We start from the raw sequence: 21,513 nt of genomic DNA, 5'->3' as shown, positions 1-21,513 counted from the left end.
TTTCTTTTCTTTTTTTCTTTTCTTGTCTTTTCTTTCTTTTCTTTTCTTTTCTTTTCTTTTCTTTTCTTTTCTTTTCTTTTTTTCTTTTCTTTTCTTCTTTTCTTTTCTTTTCTTTTCCTTTCTTTCTTTTCTTTTCTTCTTTTCTTTTCTTTTTTCTTTTCTTTTCTTCTTTTCTTTTCCTTTCTTTTCTTTTCTTTTTTCTTTTTTCTTTTTTCTTTTTTTTTTTTTTTTTTTTTTTTGCCATAAGATATCTCCTGTCAGTATTCTCCAGAACACATATGCAGAGATTGGTCAGTCTTATTCCTGAGATCTTTAATTTGTCTTGTGGAAAAATGACACGTCAGTGAAAAACCCATTACTGCAATCAATAGTTCAGGAAGCCTGGAGAGCACATGCTTGCTGGTGACAAACTATGTAATTGCCCCCAAAAGAAAGGTGGACATTCCTTCCTAGCCTTTTTTTATGGATGCTAGCTATTCCAAAAGAAAATATAAAACCTATTTATTTTGCTAATAAGGAAGTGCTATGTGATTAAGAAAACTACTAACAGTCCAATAGGAAAAAAAAGAAGAATGACACATTTAAGGGGAAATGGTCATTTATAAATTAATAGATCTCACATTATTGGGGAGCAGTTACTTGACAGAAAGCATTTTTAACAGAACTAAGGAATTGAGAAAAGGGTATCAGTAAATGCTATTATGACCAATTTTAGTCTTTATATACTCATTCTAATCCTTCTACTTTTCAATGAAAACTGTTCTAATTTCCAAACATGGGGAAAAAAACTTCACCAGCACCTGGCTGTTTCCTCCTATAATTTTCACACATTTAAGTATTTAGAATTTCTAAATACTAAATTCCTAAGATATTTTCAAGGAATATAGTGCTTCAGTTTCTTCTGAAATATTTATCTATCCAGTCATTTGTTAACTACCTATCTTTCTATCGCCTACTTACATCTATACTCATCTATCATCTATCATCTATCTATCATCTATCTATCTATCTATCTATCTATCTATCTATCCATCCATTATCTATCTATCAATATACATCTATGTTGCAACAAGAATTGAATATGACACACCTTGGTACAAATGATTCCTTGTTGGTCATTTATAGGATGTTGAAAACTCTATTATCTTTTATTAAACTGTGATTAACTCTTTTGATTCCCATACCCAATTATGATGAGTCTTTACTTTAAAAATAGGTAAAGAATAAATAATCTGTATGATTTTGCATCTTTTATGGTTTAGGTACATTTAAAGTGCTATGTAAAATCTAGGAATGTTTGGTAATATATTAAAAATAGTAAACAAATATTTTACACATAAATTACTACTACAATATAGAATGATCATTGTGACTTCAATCTGTCTTCTTGGGTAAAGTCTATTTGGTTTAACATTAGTCTGGATTCAAAAACTTACCCATTTTGAAATTATATTTTCTCTAAGTTTATAGTCAAATTATTCTTAGTTAAATGAATCGCTATCATTTAAGCTGAGTTAATTTTATCCTTAACAGAATGAGAATATTTTTCTTATTAAGCTACAGTAGGTTTAAGGCATTTGCACAATATTAACAACTTAACAATAAAGATGAAAATTCTGAGGTAGAGTTAGATCTGATAGCTTTATGTATTTTAAATCCTCTTTGTTATTTTTAATCCTCCTTGTACATATTCTCACATAATGTAATTCAGTGTTTGAGGCAAACTCAATTACTGAAATTCACAGTGTATTAAAAACTTTAAACTATGTTTAAAGATACCATTGAGATGTGGGAAAAGTGGAGATTACTACAGAAAACCATACCCAGGAGATTAAGATGAACATTTATCTACTCAAGGGGAAAATGTGTAATTCCTCTTGAGATTTGAAGAATTATTTGATATAATCTATAGTGCTTTTTCACATTATAAAGCAAAGAATCGTTGGGGTTTTAAAAATGTTAAAAGCACTAAAATGTTTTAAAATATCATTTTCTTGCTTACTTATAATTCATAGCTGCAGTTTACTCTGTTTTGTAGATTGCTAATATATTTGTTTTCCACTATTTATATTATTTCAGCAAGTATCAGAAATATTGTATAAATACAAGGACTATTATATATAATTATAAATATTTTATTATTACATATATATGATGTTCTATTTGTTTTTTTTATGATGTTCTATTTGTAAGAAGAGGAGATACATAAGTACCATAATATTGTCAGTGTATACTTCAAACTCTCCTATGTCCAAGTCCCCAAGTGATGGGAAAGAGGAAGCTATGACACAGGAAATCAAGAGGAAGAAAAGGGGAGTTTTTAAAAATTTAGTGATTCTTAGAGTGAGACCAAAAAAAAAAAAAAAAAAAAAAGGAATGGAGGTAGGTGAAATGAAAAGGTCCTTTTTAGATCCAAAAGCCTGCAGTTGGGGTAGAGTAGAAATGATTAGATAGATGATAGATGGATGAATGAATAGCTAGATACATATATACATAGATGTTATGCATTGCATTATTTTCTCCCAAATTCATATACCGAAGTCCTAATCAGGACCTCAGCATGTGACTATATTTGAAGATGGGGCCTTTAAACAGATAATTAACTTAAAATGAGACCATTAGGATGGGCCCCAAACCATTGGTGACCTTATAAGATGAAAACATTTTTTTTTTAATATTTTATTTATTTATTCATGAGACACACACACACACACAGAGGCAGAGACTCAGGCAGAGGGAGAAGCAGGTTCCATGTAGGGAGCCCTACTTGGGACTCAATCCCGGGTCTCCAGGATCAGGCCCTGGGCTGAAGGTGGTGCTAAACCACCAAGCCACCCAGGCTGCCCAATATGAAAAATTTATAACACATAAAGAGAGACCACTTGTACACTTGCATGGAGGGAAAGCCATCTACAACAATCTAGAGACAGCAAGAAGGAGGCCTTTGATAAGCCAAGGAGAGAAGCCTCACAAGAAATCAACCCTGCTGATATCTTGAACTTGGACTTTCAGCCTCAGAACTGTGAGGAAATGCATTTCTGTTGTTTAAGACACCTAATTTGTGATATTTTGCTTTGGCTGTCTGATTGAAATAGAATAAGAAGACATTATCCCTGTTCTCGTTTTGGATTCTGTGGAGAAGCCTGGTTTTTAGAGTGTGTGTGCGATAATCTGGGGCAGGCTCAACAGAGGCGTGTGCCACCAGGGATTGCGTCCACAATTCTCTAAGCTCCTGTATTTATTTATTTATTTATTTTTTTAAATTTTTTTTTATTTTTATTTATTTATGATAGTCACAGAGAGAGAGAGAGAGGCGCAGAGACACAGACAGAGGGAGAAGCAGGCTCCATGCACCGGGAGCCCGATGTGGGACTCGATCCTGGGTCTCCAGGATCGCGCCCTGGGCCAAAGGCAGGCACCAAACCGCTGCGCCACCCAGGGATCCCCAAGCCCCTGTATTTAAATAAGAGTTTTTCCTCTGTTGCTGCCTGTGGGAGACACAGAGAGTCAGTAGACCTGCCATTGTAAAGGTCCTTTATCACGGGAATGGGGAAGGTGACTAAAAATGGAGAGATGGGATGATTTAAGACATAAATAAATAGAGGTTGTGACTGTATCACAGAAGTCTGGCAGTGCCAACAAGGGCTACCCAGTTAAAGTTGGCAGGGGACCTAGTATTTAGCATAATACATTGCTACAGCCATTACCAAAGACCCATAGGACAGAAAAAGGACAGACACGTGGATCTAAAGCCACTTTCTCTTTGCAGTAGAGCCAGGTGAACTTTCCTCTTAGAACAGGTGCTAATTTGAGAAGAAGTAGAGGAAGAAAAATCCTAAAACAAAACCCAAATCAAAACAAAAACTCTATATTCAGAAAACACCTAATAGAATGGGTAAAATGGAAGGTATTGTGATATTTTTAAATTGCAGGAGTGACTCCACTGTCCCTAGAATGCCCACACGACCCTGGCCTGAAGGGACTCATGAATACAAGCAGGTGCCTTGACTTTTGATTAAATCACATCTATAAGCAAAGAAAGCATAGTCGCCTATGCACTCCCGCTATTGGTAAATAAATATAAAATAAAACTCCACCAAAAGTACATATTTCTCCTTTGTTGAACTCATAAAAGGTTACCCTGGGCTATTAGAAGTATTTGAGCATTGAAATTGCTGCTTACAGTGATGTTTGAATTCATATTAAAATAGCAGAACATATTTTATTATTTCATGAGAAAAGAAATCTGACAGGAGGCAAGAAAATTAGTCTCTAAAAGGGTGACTAATTCCTAACCTCACTGAATGGAGGGTCTAGAGGAGCTTGAGCACAAGCACTGTCAGCCATGAATATATCTTAGGAAATAGAATGAATTGTGTCTTCAGTGAGGAGGCATAAATAAAACTAATTACAAGGAGGCTGGGACAGTAAATTGTGGAAAAGAATGGGAAGCAAAGTAAGGGATAGGAAATTTATTTTTTTGGGGGGGGGGATAGGAAATTTAATAAGTACTCATGTTTATATCTCATTTAAATCATATAATTCCAAAACATTCCCATCAAAACATGTTTCTAAACCTTTGTTCCTCAAGGCCTTAAAATAGGAGTCTGAAGACTATGGTATGTGGGGAAATTCAAACTTTCACCAGGCTATTCAAGTACGGAGAAGACACAAATTGCTGATAACAGAAATGAAAGGGAGGGCATCATTCCGGATTCAGTGGATACTAGAATGATAAAAAGGAAATATTATGAACTCCATGTCCATAAACTAGATACTTTAAATCAAAAGGACCAGTTCTTTGAAAGACAGAAACTGCCAGAATTCATGCAAGGATAAATGGAAACTGTGAATAGGACTATATTTTTAAAGTAATTGAATCAATAGCTAACAACTTTCTAAAAAAAAAAAGCAAATATCAGGCCCAAATGGAGCCACCGCTGAATTTTATCAAACATTTAAGGAAGAAATGATACTAATTCCCTAAGTCCCATTTCAGAAAATAAAAGCAGAGGCCACACTTTCTGATTCTGTGATGCCAGCATTATCCTAGTACAAAAACCAAAGTCATTCCATGAAAGGAAAAGTAGAGACGGGTATGTCTCATGAGCTTAGATGCAAAATTCTCAATAAAATATATCCGCAAATGTCATCCAACAGAAATTGTACATAATTATCAAGAGAGATTTATTCCATTTATGTGACAGAGTCAGAAACTGGTTTTATGTAGCCACAAACTAAGAAATCCCCAGAGCCACCAGAATCTGGAAGATGGAAGGACATATCCATAGAAACTTTGGAGGAACCACAGCCCTGCTGGCAAATTAATTTCAGACTTTTATCCTCCAAAACTGTGATAAAATAAATTTCTATTTTTTTAAGTCAGGAAGTTTATGTTAATTTGTTACGGCAGCCATAGAAAAATAATACAATGCCTAATAAAGTAACTCAATATTTTGAATTAAAATGTATTATACCCTTTTGTAAAAATTCATTGTGTGCTCAAGATTGTTGAGAGAGACACACGCAGCCCAGGATCTTTGTTAGGCGCAGATTCAAGTGGGAAAAGGAACACGATTTAACTCTATGTCCCATATTTCAGTGTACCAGTGTCAGAGCTTTTTCTCAAAACATCCTCTCCAATGAGATTTGGAAAGCAGAACTGTGACTTAGATAGAACTGCTTCGTGCGAAAAATAGAATATTCACAGCAGATGTAATATAACGGAAAATGAGTCTTCACACGGTGAAAAGAAACAAAGAAGTAAATACATTATTGGCTATCTACTTAAAGATATTAAGAATATTAATTTTATCAGGCCTGAGCTAATTGCCGTATTCTGGGTTTACATTAATGAAATAGTAACAAAATTGTTTATGCACTAAGAAATCTTCTGTGTCTTATTGAGGGTAGGATATGCTTTTTGGAGACACATTTAGTAATCTATTAAAACAGATTGTTTGACAAATAGATTGAACAGATGGTATAATGAACCCAGCAACTCAGCAGAATTTATCCATTCTTAAAATTCTACAGCAGTGGTAATTGCTACAATTTTATGGACTTTTCCTTAGTTTTTCCAAAGGTATCTTTTGTAGAATAAAGCATTCCACATACACCATCATAAGTAGTAATGACCAACAAGATAGGTAACCATATCTCTCTCTTTTTTTTTTTTTTTTTTTGTAACCATCTCTTAATAATAAATATAGCTACTTTGGCCACTAAGAAAAGCAGTATTGATTACCTTTGGAACTTGAGAATAAATCTTTATATATTTTGGTATTCTGTGTTTGTTTTATAATAACATTAAAACTACTTTTAGATAATGTGCATAAGCATATTGATGTGTAGAGATCTATGATAAGTAACATCTGTATGATACATTTGATAAAATAATACGGAAAAGCATGCTGAAAAATGTTACAACAACATAGGAATATTCTAAATATATGGCATTAAGAAAAAATTCCTCGGATGCCTGGGTGGCTCAGTGTCAGGGCATGATCCTGGGGTCCCGGAATCGAGTCCCATGTCAGGCTCCCTGGAGGGAGCCTGCTTCTCCCTCTGCCTGTGTCTCTCCCTCTGTCTGTCTCTCATGAACAAATAAATAAGAATCTTTAAAAAAAAAGAAAAAATACTCAAAAGTTGTGTGACAGAATACGTTATGAAAAATAAATTTATATATGTATAATTTACATCTGTACATTTTGTCATGAAATACTAGATAAGCATCAAAATATTCACAACATTTATCTCTAAAGTTGGTTTTACTTTTCATTTTTATATTTTTTAAATTTTTAAAAATGAACAAGAATGCTGCTCCAATAAAAAAAGTTATGTCTTTGCCTTCTAGGTCATTCTAAAATTTGCTAAATCTGAGTTTCTCTGCATATTAGCCATAAAATCATACTGATCAACAAGGAGGACAAAATAAAACTAACCATAGCCCATGCCTCAGCATATCAGGAGATAGATTACTATAATCCTCAATTTATATCTAAAAGGATAAATAAACATGATATTCCAGCAATGGCTTATATCAGAGCTCTGAGTTGAGAATGCATGGAATCTGAAGTGAGTGCATGAAAAAAGAAGTGGGGATGCAAGGGCTCAAGGGAGATGGGACTTAGACAAAATCATCCCAGAAAGAAAAGTTCCTTTTGCTACTAAAAAAAAACAAAAAAAAAAAAAAACAAAAAACAAAAATAAGTTTTTCTGAGACCTGGTGGGTCTCAGCAGGAGATAAAGGGAAACCATTTGAACAACGATAATAACTAAGTTGGAAGTCATAAATATCAGTAGCTCCTGGGAGATTAGGTAGTAAACAGAAAAGGAACAATAGGGACGCCTGGGTGGCTCAGCGGTTGAGCATCTGCCTTGGGCTCAGGGCATGACCCCAGGGTCCTGGGATCAAGTCCCGCATCGGGCTCCCTGCCTGTGTCTCTGCCTCTCTCTCTGTGTCTCTCATGAGTAAATAAACAAAATCTCAAAAAGAAAAGAAAAGGAACAATAATGTATAGACATGTAGAAGTGACTGGAAAGAAAGAAGAAGGTGGAGAATTAAGGGATCCTGAAGGAACAAAAGCAAATTAGAGAATAGAAAACCACACCAAACGCTCCCCTCAACATGGCCGAAGGAAAAAGCTGTATAACAAATGTAAATTAGAAAAAAAATTATTGCAGAGACATATGTGCTCTCCTTAGGACTAAATTGGTAGTAATGCTATAGAGTTTGACTTTTACCACTGCAGAGACAGAAAGCAACCTCACATGTAGCACAGGAAAATACAGAAGCTTCATCTGGGTGATTAGCTGATCAGTCTTCTGCAGAGTTGTGTTTTTTTTTTTTTTTTTTTTTTTTTTTAACCCTGGACAAATGTGAATGGTACCCAAGGAAAGTATATTGTCATGACCCCAAGTAAGAGAAGAGATTGAGCTGCTTGCCAGTGCACAGTTGGAAATGCAAACAAGGATAAACTGAGTTGTGTTATTATAGGCTTTATAAACTCTATTGAGTTTACTATTACTACTATAACAGAAATGTACTGTAAAAATGACTATAGTAAAAATAATATCCTTATTGGTAATTATTTTTATTTTTATTATTTTTTTTTCTTATTGGTAATTATGTATTTTAGCCCTATGCACTTCTTTCGTTGAAACCATGTTCTCATTTTAGAATTTTGCTTTTTAAAATTAGCATAAAGTTGAATTTTTGGGGGAGGTACAGGCCTGTGAACTTAACACATGTATACGTTCACGTGACTGCTACCAAGTGGGGATACAAACCAGGTGCATCAGTGCCCAGGCCGCTTCTATGCATCCCTTTTTTGTAGTTAAACCTTCTTCTCATCCTGACCCATGCCAACCGCTAGACTGTTCTCCATCACAATAATTACCGAGAATGTCATAAAAATAGAATCATATAGTATGTAACATATTGAGAGTGATTCCTTTCACTCAGCAGAATGAATTTCAGATTCATCTGTTGTTGCAAGTATCAATACTTTACCCCTTTTCATTGCTAATATTATTTAAATATTATCATTTTCTGTTGAATTGGCTTGCATCTTTGTAAAACCAAATGGCTATATTTGTATGGGTCTATTTCACGACTCTCTTTTCTGTTCCATGATCTGTGTGTGTGTGTGTGTGTGTGTTTTTTTCCAAAAATTTTTTATCTTAATTACTGTAACATTATAGTAACACTTAAAGTTGGGTATTGTGATTTTATTTCTCTTTCTCAAAATTGTTTTTAACTATTTCGCTTGCCTTTTAATGTAGATTTTAGTACTAGCTTCTTAAAGTCTACAAAACCTTTTAGAATTTGGATTAAAATTTCACTAAATCTACTGGACACTTTGAGAAGAATTAACATCTTGACTATGTGGAATATTGCAGTCCACAAACACGGTATATGATTGCTTCACTTATGTAGATCTTCCCGAGATGATGTTCAACTCACTTATTAGTTCTAAAAAATGATTTTTTACTTCCTTAATATTTTCTCAATATACAATCTTATTGTCTACAAATAAGAGCAGTGTTTTTTCTTCTTTCCTTATATGGATAAGTTTTATTTCATTTTCTTCCCTTTTATGCTATGTAGGACTTCATCTATGGTGTTGAATATAAGGACATTAATGCCTTTTTCCCAAACTTAGGATAAAATAACTTAACCTTTCACCATTAAGTGTAATGTTAGCTGTAGGTTTTCTGCAAACATCTGTTCTCAGGTTAAAAAATTTTTTTACATCTATTTTGTGGAGACATCTTGCCATAAATGTATGTTTAATACAGATAAATGTTTTTTTTTTCTGCATCAAAGTTGATAGATTTTATATTTTTATATTTTTTCTTCTTAGTTCTAGCAATAATGTTGATTGTATATGAGAATTTTGAACCATTTGTATATTGTTAAAGGTTGTAGAATATTATTAATTTTCATGCTAATGGATTGGGTTTGCTTATAATACTTTGTTGAGAAGCTTTATATCTGTATTCTTCAAAAAAAGCTCAAATCTGTGGAAGATAGTAGATAGAATTAGTGGCTTCCTTTTTTAAATGTTTTTAGAGTCCTCCAGTGATACCCTCTCATTCTAGAGATTTGTATCTCATAACATTTTTAATGATGAATTTAACATGTTTAATAATTATTGTACAGTTCAGAGTTTCTGTTTCATTTTGGGTGAGTTTTGGCAGTTTCGGTTTCTAAGAAACCCTTTCATTTGACCTAAATGGTTGAATTGACATGTATAGAGTTGTTCATAATATTCCCTATGGTCATTTTTTAAAGATCTTTTTGTTTATTCATGAGAAACACACAGAGAGAGGCAGAGACCTAGGCAGAGGGAGAAGGATGGGAGACTGGATCCCAGGACCGCGGGAGCACGACCTGAGCCACAGGCAGATGCTCTACAACTAAGCCACCCAGGCCTCCCTCCCTATTGTGATTTTAATGTCTCTGGATCTGTAGAGATGTCCTGCACCACTCACTTTTTATATTGGTAATTTATTATTTCCCTCTCCCTTTTGTGGGATTACCTCCTGAACATTATAACCATAAACTCCTCTATGTTTAAGTGCCATTATTAACATACATATCAGAAAACCTGATTCACTTGCTCTCCACAATGGAAATCAAAGTAGACTGTAGATTCAGGCTTGTGGTTCCACAGATTATAAATGCCCCAAATCCTAGCATTTGGGGATGTCCAAAAAACAAGCAAACAAACTCTTATAACCTTGTAGTCAGCATCAGACTATTATTCAGATTAATGCATAATGAGTGTCCAAAATTGCATATGTTTATATGTGTTAATGTGCTGGCATGCATGCCTGGGTGATAACTTCCACTCAATTATCCTACAGAGAAGTATAAGATTATTTTACGTATGTAACATTGAAACTATTTTTCAAATTACTTATCCTTGTACACCAAATTTCTCTATGCTTTTGCTGAAAACAGCAACAAACCAATGTATAAATTTTAACAGTGAAGGATTTTAATTTTAACTTCAGAATGATCTAAAATAGAATAAAAAAATAAAAAATAAAATAAAATAAATAAAATAAAATAAAATATAAAATAAAATAAAATAAAATAAAATAAAATAAAATAAAATAAAATAAAATAATAAATGATGCCCCAAGTTTCTCCTGCACTGTTTTTGCTTTGGTATGTTTGAAATATGTAACTGCTTGGTTTATTTTAAATCTTTCAGCTCTGACATGTTCATATCACAGGAGAAGTAGTATTCTTTCTATAATGTGACTGTTACAGAAGAAAGTCAGCATCAAGGGTGAATTGTGTAAGTAATAATTGCAAAAACATAAGTATTTTGAACTACGATATAAAGAATAAAATGACATATTTCGATCAAACCTTGAGGATAAAATAAGCAAATAAACTTTTAATAACTTCAAAAACTCATCTCAGTAATATATATAATCCTCTTTATTGTTCTGTGATCCCACTCAACATTCAATAATTATTTTCTCTGCTGTCATTATGTCTCTGTAGGTTCTTATAGACTATGACATTTTGCTAGACTTTTTGATGAGCTTGATAGTTTTAAGGAATACTGATAAGGTATTTTATTTTTATTTTTTTAAATTTTTATTTATTTATGATAGTCACAGAGAGAGAGAGAGAGAGAGAGGCAGAGACACAGGCAGAGGGAGAAGCAGGCTCCATGCACCAGGAGCCCGACGTGGGATTCGATCCCGGGTCTCCAGGATCGCGCCCTGGGCTAAAGGCAGGCGCCAAACCGCTGCGCCACCCAGGGATCCCTGATAAGGTATTTTATAGGCTGTCCTTCAATGTGGATTCCCTAGTTTTTTGTTTGTTTAGCTTTTTTTGTTGTTGTTGTTGTTGTTTTCCCTCAATGTTAGGCTTATGGATTTGGGGGAGGAAAAATTGTTTTGTTTTGTTTTGTGTATTTTTTAATTGGAGTTCAATTTGCCAACATATAGTGTAACACCCAGTGCTCATCCCGACAAATGCCCCTCTCAGTTCCCATCACGCACTCACCCCAACCTCCTGCCCACCACCCGTTGTTCATTTCCCAGAGTTAGGAGTCTCTCATTTCTGTCTCCCTCTCTGATATTTCCCACTCATTTTCAGGGAGGAAAATCATAGACATAAAATGCCATTCTCAGTTACTCCATATCAAAGATACATGCTATCAATATCACCTGTTACTGTTGATATTAACCTTCATTATCTGGATGACCTAGTAGTGCTTCTCGTGTTACTCCACTGTAAAGTTACTATTTTTTCTCCACTTGTATACTGCACTTTTTGGAGGGAAGTCACTGTGCAAGCCCACACTTAAGAGAGATGTGATGTTAGTATCAGATATATGCACCCCTCTGTAGAACAAGTGTGAATGTGACAGCTATAAATACAGAGCTGATCCAGGTATTTTGCACTGATGATGACTGAAATACTTCAGATGTCTAGGGTTATTTTCTGTGATGTAACCTTTTAAAATGGTTAGAAAACCTGGAAAAATTCTCAGCAAAACAAAATCCTTCTTATATTTTTATGAGATTTGCATTTCTAGAGCATTTATTTTATGTTAAAACCATTTGAAGAAACTTAGTGCTTATTCAAGAATAGAGTTGAGTTTTAGGTTCAAGATTTTTTATCTTAATGAATGCCTAGCAGAAAATCCAAATATTGTAGGGAGTATGACCAAAGTAATTTTGTGGGACTTCCTTAAACATTGTAGAATGTGTAGTATTGTACTAGGGCCAGTTGATTTTCACAATCATTGGTAACACAAAAATATCCCTACAAATTTCTCTGGGGGGTCAGTACATTAAGAACCAATGATGTAGGAAATTTAGGCCATTGAAGGATTTTGAATAATATGGGAAATCACTAGAGGTTATTAAAAAAGAGCACATTCTATCTGACTTACTTTTTTATTTACCTTTTTAAAGATTTTATTTATTCATGAGAGACAGAGAGAGAGAGAGAGGCAGAGACACAGGCAGAGGGAGAAGCAGGCTCCATGCAGGGAGCCCGATGTGGGACTCGATCCCAGGACTCCAGGATCAAGCCCTGGGCCAAAGGCAAACGCTAAACCACGGAGCACCCCAGGCTGCCCTGACTTACTTTCAATAGGAATTCTACCCTGTTGTAATAAGAGTTATGTAAAAGTGGACAACAAATAGCATGGTAAGTGTGGATTTATTGTTTATATTCTGTTTTTAAACACATTTATTGAGGTTTGTCAAACAATAGACTTCATATATTAAAATTGTATATTTTGATAAGTTTTGAGATATATAATATACAAATATTTTCTCCAAATCAGGGTTGTTTGATTTTTCTTTTTAAAGTGTTTATCAGGGACTCCTGGGTGGCGCAGCGGTTTAGCACCTGCCTTTGGCCCAGGGCGCGATCCTGGAGACCCAGGATCGAATCCCACGTCGGGCTCCCGGTGCATGGAGCCTGCTTCTCCCTCTGCCTGTGTCTCTGCCTCTCTCTCTCTCTCTGTGACTATCATAAATAAATAAAAATTAAAACAAAATAAAAAAAGTAAAGTGTTTATCAAAAACCAGTATGCTTTAAATGTATGAAGTCAAATTTATCAATTTTGCTTTTATGGACCATGTTTTTGGTATTACATGTAAGAAATCTTGGTCATACCCAAATCACAAGCATTTTCTTCTAAATATTTTTTGCAAAAAAAAATAACTGAAAATGGATTAAGGCATAGACATAAAGGCTGCAAGTATAAGTAGTTTAGAAGAAAATGTAGGAGGAATTTTTAAAATTATTGCTTAGGAAAGATTTATTAGAACCAACACCATTAGTACTATATCCAAAAGAGAATAAAGGTTGGATTTCATTAGATTTAAATGTTCTGTGATAAATGCCATTAAAAATATGAAAAGCTGGGATGCCTGGGTGACTCAACAGGTTGAACATCTGCCTTCCGCTCAGGGTGTGATCCCAGAGTCCTGGGATGGACTTCCACATTGGGCTCCTGATGTAGAGCCTGCTTCTCCCTCTGCCTATGTCTCTGCCTCTCTCTGTGTCTCTCATGAATAAATACATAAATAAAATAAAACATAAAAATATGAAAAACCAAGCCACAGAATGACCATATATAAAGAACTTTCAAGACTTAAGAATTAGAAAACAAAATCCAATTAAGGGTGATGGGTACTGGGGGGGGGGGGGCACTTGATGGGATGAGCACTGGGTGTTATTCTGTATGTTGGTAAATTGAACACCAATAAAAAATAAATTTATAAAAAAAAAACTTGGTAAATAAGGGGCAGCCCAGGTAGCTCAGTGGTTTAGCGCTGCCTTCAGCCCAGGGCCTGATTTTGGAGACCCAGGATTGAGTCCCACATTGGGCTCCCTGCATGGAGCCTGCTTCTCTCTCTGCCTCTCTCTCTCTCTCTCTCTCTCGTCTGTCTCTCATGAATAAATAAATAAAATCTTTAAAAAAATTGGTAAATAAATTGAATACACACTTAACTAAGAAGCTGTCTGGTTAGGAAAAACCACAAGATGCTCAATATCATTTCATAGCAGAGCAACACACAAAAAAATGACAATAGGATATATTACACAAATATTTGAATGGCTAAAGTGATAGTAGAAAAATAAAGCTTATAATTGTACATTAGGAAGGATGCATAGCACTTGGAACTCCCATACAATGCTGAGGGAAATGTATAATGGTATCACTACTTTGGAACGTATTTTGAAGATGTCATAAGGTTTAACATAAAATTACTAACCACTCTCACTCAGAAGTGTTTAGCAAAGCAAAATGAATACTTTTGTTCATGGAAAAATCTTATGCAGAAATGTTTACAGCATTGTTATTTGCAGCTGCCCCCAATTGGATCTAACCCAAGTTTCCTTTAACTGGTGAGCAGATGAATAAATTGAAGTACCTCCACAAAACTGAATGCTATTCAGTAATGAAAATAAATTACTCTTGGTATACACAGCCACCTAGATAAATCTCAAATGCACTATGTTAAGTGAACGAGAACAAACACTAAAGACTACAAGATCTGAGCATGTGATCAGATTTTATTTTATGATGCCCTGTGTATGACATTCTGGACAAGGCAAAACTGTACGGGCTGGAAACAGATGAGTTGTTTCGAGGAGCTGAGAGTGGTGAAGTGTTCAACACTAGGGTTAGGGAAGAATCTGGGTGGAAGTGAGTGGAATTAATCTGTTCTATATTTTGGTTGTGGTGGCAGTTACATGACTATACATTTATCAGGACTCAGAGAAGTATATAGTAAGGGGAAATTTTGATGGGTATTTATAATCCACAATATAAAAAGATGAGTAATGAATTATGCAATATTGGCTAGATAAAATTGAAATCTATTTAGCACAGCCTATATCAAATAAGTCAGTTTATTCTTTGGCTCTTCATTATTTATTTCACTTTTCTAGCTTAAAAAAATTAGATGACAACATTATTACCCCTAAGATTATAAATAACGGTTGACCCTTGAACAACACAGGGATTAGAGTCACTGATACCATCCCCCTGCCACCCAGGTATTGTAAAAAATTCAGGTATAAATTTACTATTGACTGCAAGCCTTCCCAGTAATATAAACAGTCAATTAACACCTATTTCCCATGTTATATATATTATATACTGTTATTCTTACAACAAAATAAGCTAGAGGAAAGAAAATGTTATTAAGAAAATAATAATGATGAGAAAATACATTTATAGTACTATACTATGTAGTATACTATATTTTTTTTTTAAAATCTGCGTTTAAGTAGACCCATGAAGTTCAAACTTGTATATAGGTCAACTGATCCAAATTGTTGTATTTTTTTCTTATGACTTCTTTCATTTTTCTTATTTCATTATTAAAATATTTTAAGATTTAAGTCTATTGTTTAAAAATGGCATTTAATGTATTTATAGGCATGTCTGGGTGGCTGAGTCAGTTAAGTGTCTGCCTTCTGGCTCAGGTCATTATCCCAGGGTCCTGGCATGGAGCCCTGCATTGAACTCTCTGCTAGGAAGCCTACTCTATCTCTTCCTCTGCCTGCTGATTCCCTTGCTTGTAGTCTCTATCTCTGTCAAATAAATAAATAAAATCTTAAAAAAAATAAAGTATTTATAAAAACAAGAGTAAATAGTACAAATGGTGAACTGTGCTTTTCAAAAATGAAAAAGATATATCGACATAAATTATTATTCAATTCATATATACTACAGAGAATACACTCATTACATATGTGTGTTTGCAAATTATTATAGTAATCAAGTAAATTCCTGTTAGATTTAACTTACAAAGAATATATTTTATATAATTTTATATACATAAAGCATCCTAAAAATAATAATTATATTAAAGATAAGAATTTGTGACACAAAAAAGTGAAATGATCTGAAAAAAAATACCCTTGGTAAAATATAAATACTTGTCTTTCAGCCTAGATTTTTAAAAACAGCCTAAATAACACAGAACCACATTACTTGATAATATGTTGTCGGAAGGATATCAAATATTATAAGGAAAATGCAATGTGTATGAGGTGAAAAGCAGGAGCATCATTGCCAGTTTAGCTTCTGCTAGTGGCATTGACTGTATACTTTAAGAAGTTTTATACACTTGGTATTTTCAGTCTCCACTTCTATAAACTCTTATTTTCTTAACACAGTAGACTCATAATCCTGGGTATTGTAAAATACAATTGTTAAAATACTGATTTCCCAAATGGGCAAAACAAGTGGCACTACTAAATATTTTATGCTCTCTGTTGTCCTCTATCATCACCTGCTCATTGTTGGCAACGCACCTCCAGGGTATAATAAACTTCCTCACCGTTCTGTTTACCATCTTAGTAGATGATGTAGTGCTGCTATAGCACTGCCTAAGTTCAGGAAAACTAAATCAAAAATATATAAAACATTTCTTTTTTGGATACTATGAATCACTTATTAACTCCTAAAACAGTAATCTTAATGACAAAATAGAAATATTAACAAAATTCGAAGTAAAAAATACCCAGTTTTAAAGGGAAGGAACAGAAAATGAACATTACCTAAAGGCAGCAAAAATTTGGAATGGCTTATGAGATTTAATTTAAACATTATATATGTGAACTTAACTAGGTATGGGATATATTGCAGGATGTGACTTCCTACCATCCATCTAACTGAACAGTTACCAAACTTTCTGGTATCAGAACACCTTTACATTCTGGTAACTTACTGAAGACCCACAAAACCTTTTGTTTATGTAGGTCATAACTATCATTATCTCCCATTTTAATATTAAAGCAGAATTGTTTAAGGTACTCATTTATTATAATAAGAATAACAATAATAAATATAACTACCATGAATAATCGTCATTGTATAAGAAAGTTTTATTAAAAATAATTATATTTTCTAAAACAAAGTAGTGAGAAGGGGAGTGTTGTTTTATATTTTTGCATATCTCTTTTACTCTGTTTTAATAGAAGCCAGGTGGATTTTCGTATCTGATTCTGTATCCAATATATTGTTTTGTTTGATGTATATGGAGGAAATCTTATCAATTATTGACATGTAGTTGGAAAAGTTAGTAATGACCTTTTTAAGTAATCGTGGATATTTTTCTTGTATTTTCATCAAAATTTAACTAGTGATAGTTTCCTAAAAGTTGATAGCAATATGGGAGCTGAAACCATACCAATAAATTTTGGTACTCTTTTGCATTATAATCCATTGGTATATATTGCACTTTGAGTGAATCATGTACCCATACATCGTTTTGTAACATCATACATCACTTATTTTGAAAATATAGTTTCATTGAGTTCTACACATTTTCCAAATTTTTGCACAGTATGAAATATGAAAAATTCATATTTATTAATATCACTACCCATTGCATCCCCAAAGTTTTTAAATATTTGAAATTGCCAAGCTCACACAAGATACAAGATTTTTAAATTCTAATTTTTACTCAAAAGCTCACAATTTCTTATTGGTAATAAATACTGTCATTTATTTTTCTTTTAGTGTCAATCACACTGGTTCATTTTATCAAAAAATTATCTTTAGACTCGGTCAATCACCAAAATCATTCATTTATTTATTTATTTATTTATTTATTTATTTATTTATGTTTTATTTATTTATCTAAGAGAGTAAGAGAGATGGTGGAGGGGCAAAGGAGAGGAGAAATCCAAGCCAACTCTGCACTGAGCTCAAGTCTAACACACCACTTGATTTCATGACCCTGAGATGACTACCTGAGCTGAAACCAAGGGTCTGACACAACCTATATGCCACTCAGGCGCCCCCATTTTTATTTTATTTTTTAAGTAAAGTTCTTTCCATAAAAAAAAAAAAAAAAAAAAAAAAAAAACAAAAAAAAAAACATCTAACTCAACTACAAACTCACAATTTTTTTCTTTTCTTTCTTGAGATAACCATGTTCTTCCTTTAGGCAGCCATCATAATTTGGTACTCAGCACAAGTACTTTACACATGCTATTTCATCTTCGATACATAAACTGGAATTTTTAAATTTTATGACAGATGCAAAGTAGAGAAAAAAACAATAACTACACATGTAGTTTGGTGCCACTTCCTGACTCATGCTGAAATGACAGCAGTATTACCTATCACAGATTTAAAATCATTAATGCAAAGATTACCACACTGAAAATACAAATTTCATCTTACTATTTTCAATAAAAGAACCTCTTAAATTGTTTTATATACCCATAATGGTACATTACTTATTATTCACTGAGAAAGGCTACTTTTATTCATTATAGTGGTTTGATTATTAAAAGGATGTCTAGTTCTTTATGGTTCCAATGTTATTTAATTTTTGTTTACTTGCTTGATGACAAAATTTAGAGAATGCTAAGTGCAAAGGGAAATGAAGATTCTTAGTTTACTAATATCATTAGAATCATAAACATTAAGGTTATTTTAGAATTAGTAAACACATTATGTTTACATAAAACATTTTATTCAATTACAAATTTTTTTAATATTTTATTTATTTATTCATGAGCGACAGAGAGAGAGAGACAGACACAGGCCGAGGGAGAAGCAGGCTCCATGCAGGGAGCCCAACGTGGGACTCGATCCTGGGTCTCCAGGATCACGCCCTTGGCTGAAAGCGGCGCTAAACCTCTGAGCCACCTGGGCTGCCCTTAATTACAAAAATTTCTAGTTAACTAAAATTATAACTAACAAGTAGAAAAATCTCAACATGTGTTTCAATTAAAGCCTCCAATCATCTACATTGAATACAACCAAATATATTTTAACAATACAATGTGATGAATTAGAAAATCTAACAGACATAAATTGCTTTAAAATATTTATTTTTATATATGTTCACAAACTACACTGAATTTAATCTTATTAGCTTATTTAGAATTGAATTTATATATAAAGTTTTGAAAAAAAAAAAGAAATTAGGCTAACCCGTTAGGTAAATACACAATAGTATTTATGTGCCCTTACCAGCAGAGTTAACATTCATATTTTTACTAATGTTGTATGCAAGGCAATCTAGGCTTATCCTATCATACTCCTCATTATTCTTCCTGCCTTTTCCCATTACCCTCTTCCAAACCCACTTCCACATGTTTATGTCTGTTACAGTAGCTTCATTATGTTAGAAGTCATCTAGGTACCCAAATCTGTTTTATTTTCCCATTGATGTGGAACAAATTACCACAAACTTAGTGGCTTAAAACAACACAGATTATTACCTTACAATTCTGCAGATCAGAATTTTGACAGGTCTTACTAGGCTAAGGTTAAGGTCTTGTCCAGATTGTGGTCTTTTTGGAGGCTCCAGTGAAAAATCAGTTTGTTTTTTTTTAAGTTTCTTCAAAGTATGCTGAAATTGACATGTAAGAATTAATATCTGAGATAGAGCTGGAAATTCCATAAGGTGACAGTATCTCAAAGCCAAATACATTGTTCAATTAGCACATTTATTTTTTCTAAGATTTTATTTATTTATTCAGGAGAGTCACAGAGGCATAGGCAGAGGAGGAAGCAGGCTCCCTGCGGTGAGCCCGATGCGGAACTCGATCCCAGGACCCTGGGATCATGACCTGAGCCAAAGGCAGACAAACCACTGACACTCAGGCGTCCTTCAATTAGCACTTTTCTTGATCCTAGCTTTAAAAACATGTTGTGTACCCAGTTGAATAAGGTAGCAACTACGTATAAAATTATTTTAAGCCATTTTGTGTTTTATTTTATAACATACAATACTGACAATATAATACAATAAAATATTTTAAGGCATTCTCTTAAATCTGCTTCTTAAGATACTTAGGAAATATCTAATTCAAATAATGAGTGAAACTTTGGTTTATTACATAGTTTTAGGAAATATTGCAATATCATTACCAAACGAATCTTTTGCAGGGATTTTACATAGGCTGAGAACTCTTTACCTTATTACATAGCATTAAAGAAGATGAAAATTTCTTAATTTGTTGGCAATTCATGAGCAGTACCCTACCTTGACAAAGCTAGCCTCCAAATCTTACTTCTTCATCAATTTTGATTAAAAGTCAACTCTAGGGGCACCTGGGTGCCTCAGTTGGTTAAGCATCCAGCTGTTGGTTTTGGCTTAGGTGGTGACATCAAGGTTGTGATCTCAGAGTCCTGAGATCAAGCCCTGCATCCAGCTCCATGCTCAGGTCAGAGTCGCCTTGAGTTTCCCTCTCCCTCCCGCTCTGTCTCCACCCTTCCCCTCCCTTTCTCTCACTCTCAAATAAATAAATAAAAAATAAATAAATATTTTAAGAATTCAACTCTATTTAGCATTGAAAGTATGCAATACAATGTCGACAGGAATTATCTAGCAGCTGACAATCCCAATCAATTATCTTCTTTTTATTGTTGCACTATAATATCAAATCTTAAAATTACTTTGATAAGATTTTTAAATAATAATATCATATCAGTAGTTTTAAAATATAATCACAGGAGTCCATAGCTATGACAGAGTAAGCCTTGGCTTCAGCTTGCTCTTACCTTCAGCTGTTTGCCATTTGGCTAAAATGCACATTCAGCAAAACTCTTCAGTGAAGCCAAAAGAAGCATAAAAGAACTGTTTTCAACCACTTTTTTGGTCAGAAGAGAGTTAAAGAGAAATGGGAATCTAGAAAGAAGGAAATATCTTTCTCAGGATTAAGAAAATTTGTGTCAGAGTAGGGTCCATAAACAGAAGAAGATATTTAATTCCTGTAAAGAGTAGAGACTTATATATGTACATTTTGATTAAGGATAAAAAATATGAATAGTTATTAAACATCATAAAAATTATTTACTGTGAAGCAAATTGTCTTAGAAGAGTAGGTTCACTGAAGTGACAGATACGAAGTCAGATTACAGCTAGTCCTGAGAGAAACTAGAAGCAAAACAAGTACACTCACGACCTCATGAAAACAAGTGAAAGCAACTGATGCTCATTTTTCAGTGTGTAGTTGTATGCATTCTCTCAAAGTTTTGCTAAAATTTAAATGAAAATGCAAGGACCAAAATATCCTGAAATTTTTTGGAAGACAACAAAGTTGGGGATTTGTACTACCCGATTTTAAGACTTAACATTAAAACTGTAGTAATCACCATAGTGTTGTATTGATGCAAGATTAGCCAAATAGGTTAATGCAATAGGATTGAGAGTTGTAAAATAAACCATACCTTTAATGACCAATTGGTTTTCAGTAAAAGTGTCCTCAGAAATTGGATACCCACATGCAAATAGTCATAATCATAATCATAATATCAGAGCATTTCCTCACATCATATACAAAAATTAAATAAAAATTAACCATAGACTTAAATATAGACACCCAAAACTCTAAAACTTCTAGAAAGGAACACAGTAAAAGAAAAAGGGCTTCATGGCTTTGGGTGAAGCAATAATTTTTTTTAAGAATCACCATAAGAACAATTATCTATAAAAGAAAACGTTAATAATTGGGGCTCCATCAATATAAGCAATTTA

At 33.6% G+C, this 21,513-nt stretch overlaps 1 long non-coding RNA gene across 12 annotated transcripts in view; it reads right to left on the bottom strand.

The window, feature by feature from the left end:
• The window catches only part of LOC140611659 (uncharacterized), a 355,437-nt gene that overhangs the window by 144,250 nt on the left and 189,674 nt on the right, over positions 1 to 21,513 (bottom strand). For 3 of the 12 annotated variants that reach the window (XR_012012760.1, XR_012012755.1, XR_012012756.1), the window contains 2 exons: positions 20,538 to 20,664; positions 19,253 to 19,383 (listed from right to left, as the gene is read on the bottom strand). The exons of 8 other annotated variants lie outside the window; for them this stretch is intronic. This is a non-coding gene — a long non-coding RNA (uncharacterized lncRNA). The remainder of the gene's footprint in view (positions 1 to 19,252; positions 19,384 to 20,537; positions 20,665 to 21,513) is intronic. One more of the 12 variants, XR_012012761.1, reaches the window with a different exon arrangement.

Source organism: Canis lupus, chromosome 20, assembly GCF_048164855.1.
Source record: "Canis lupus baileyi chromosome 20, mCanLup2.hap1, whole genome shotgun sequence".
In the NCBI taxonomy this organism is placed as follows: Eukaryota; Metazoa; Chordata; class Mammalia; order Carnivora; family Canidae; genus Canis; species Canis lupus.
The sequence above is the reverse complement of the archived record's forward strand: the minus strand, read 5'-3'. Positions and strand labels throughout refer to the sequence as shown.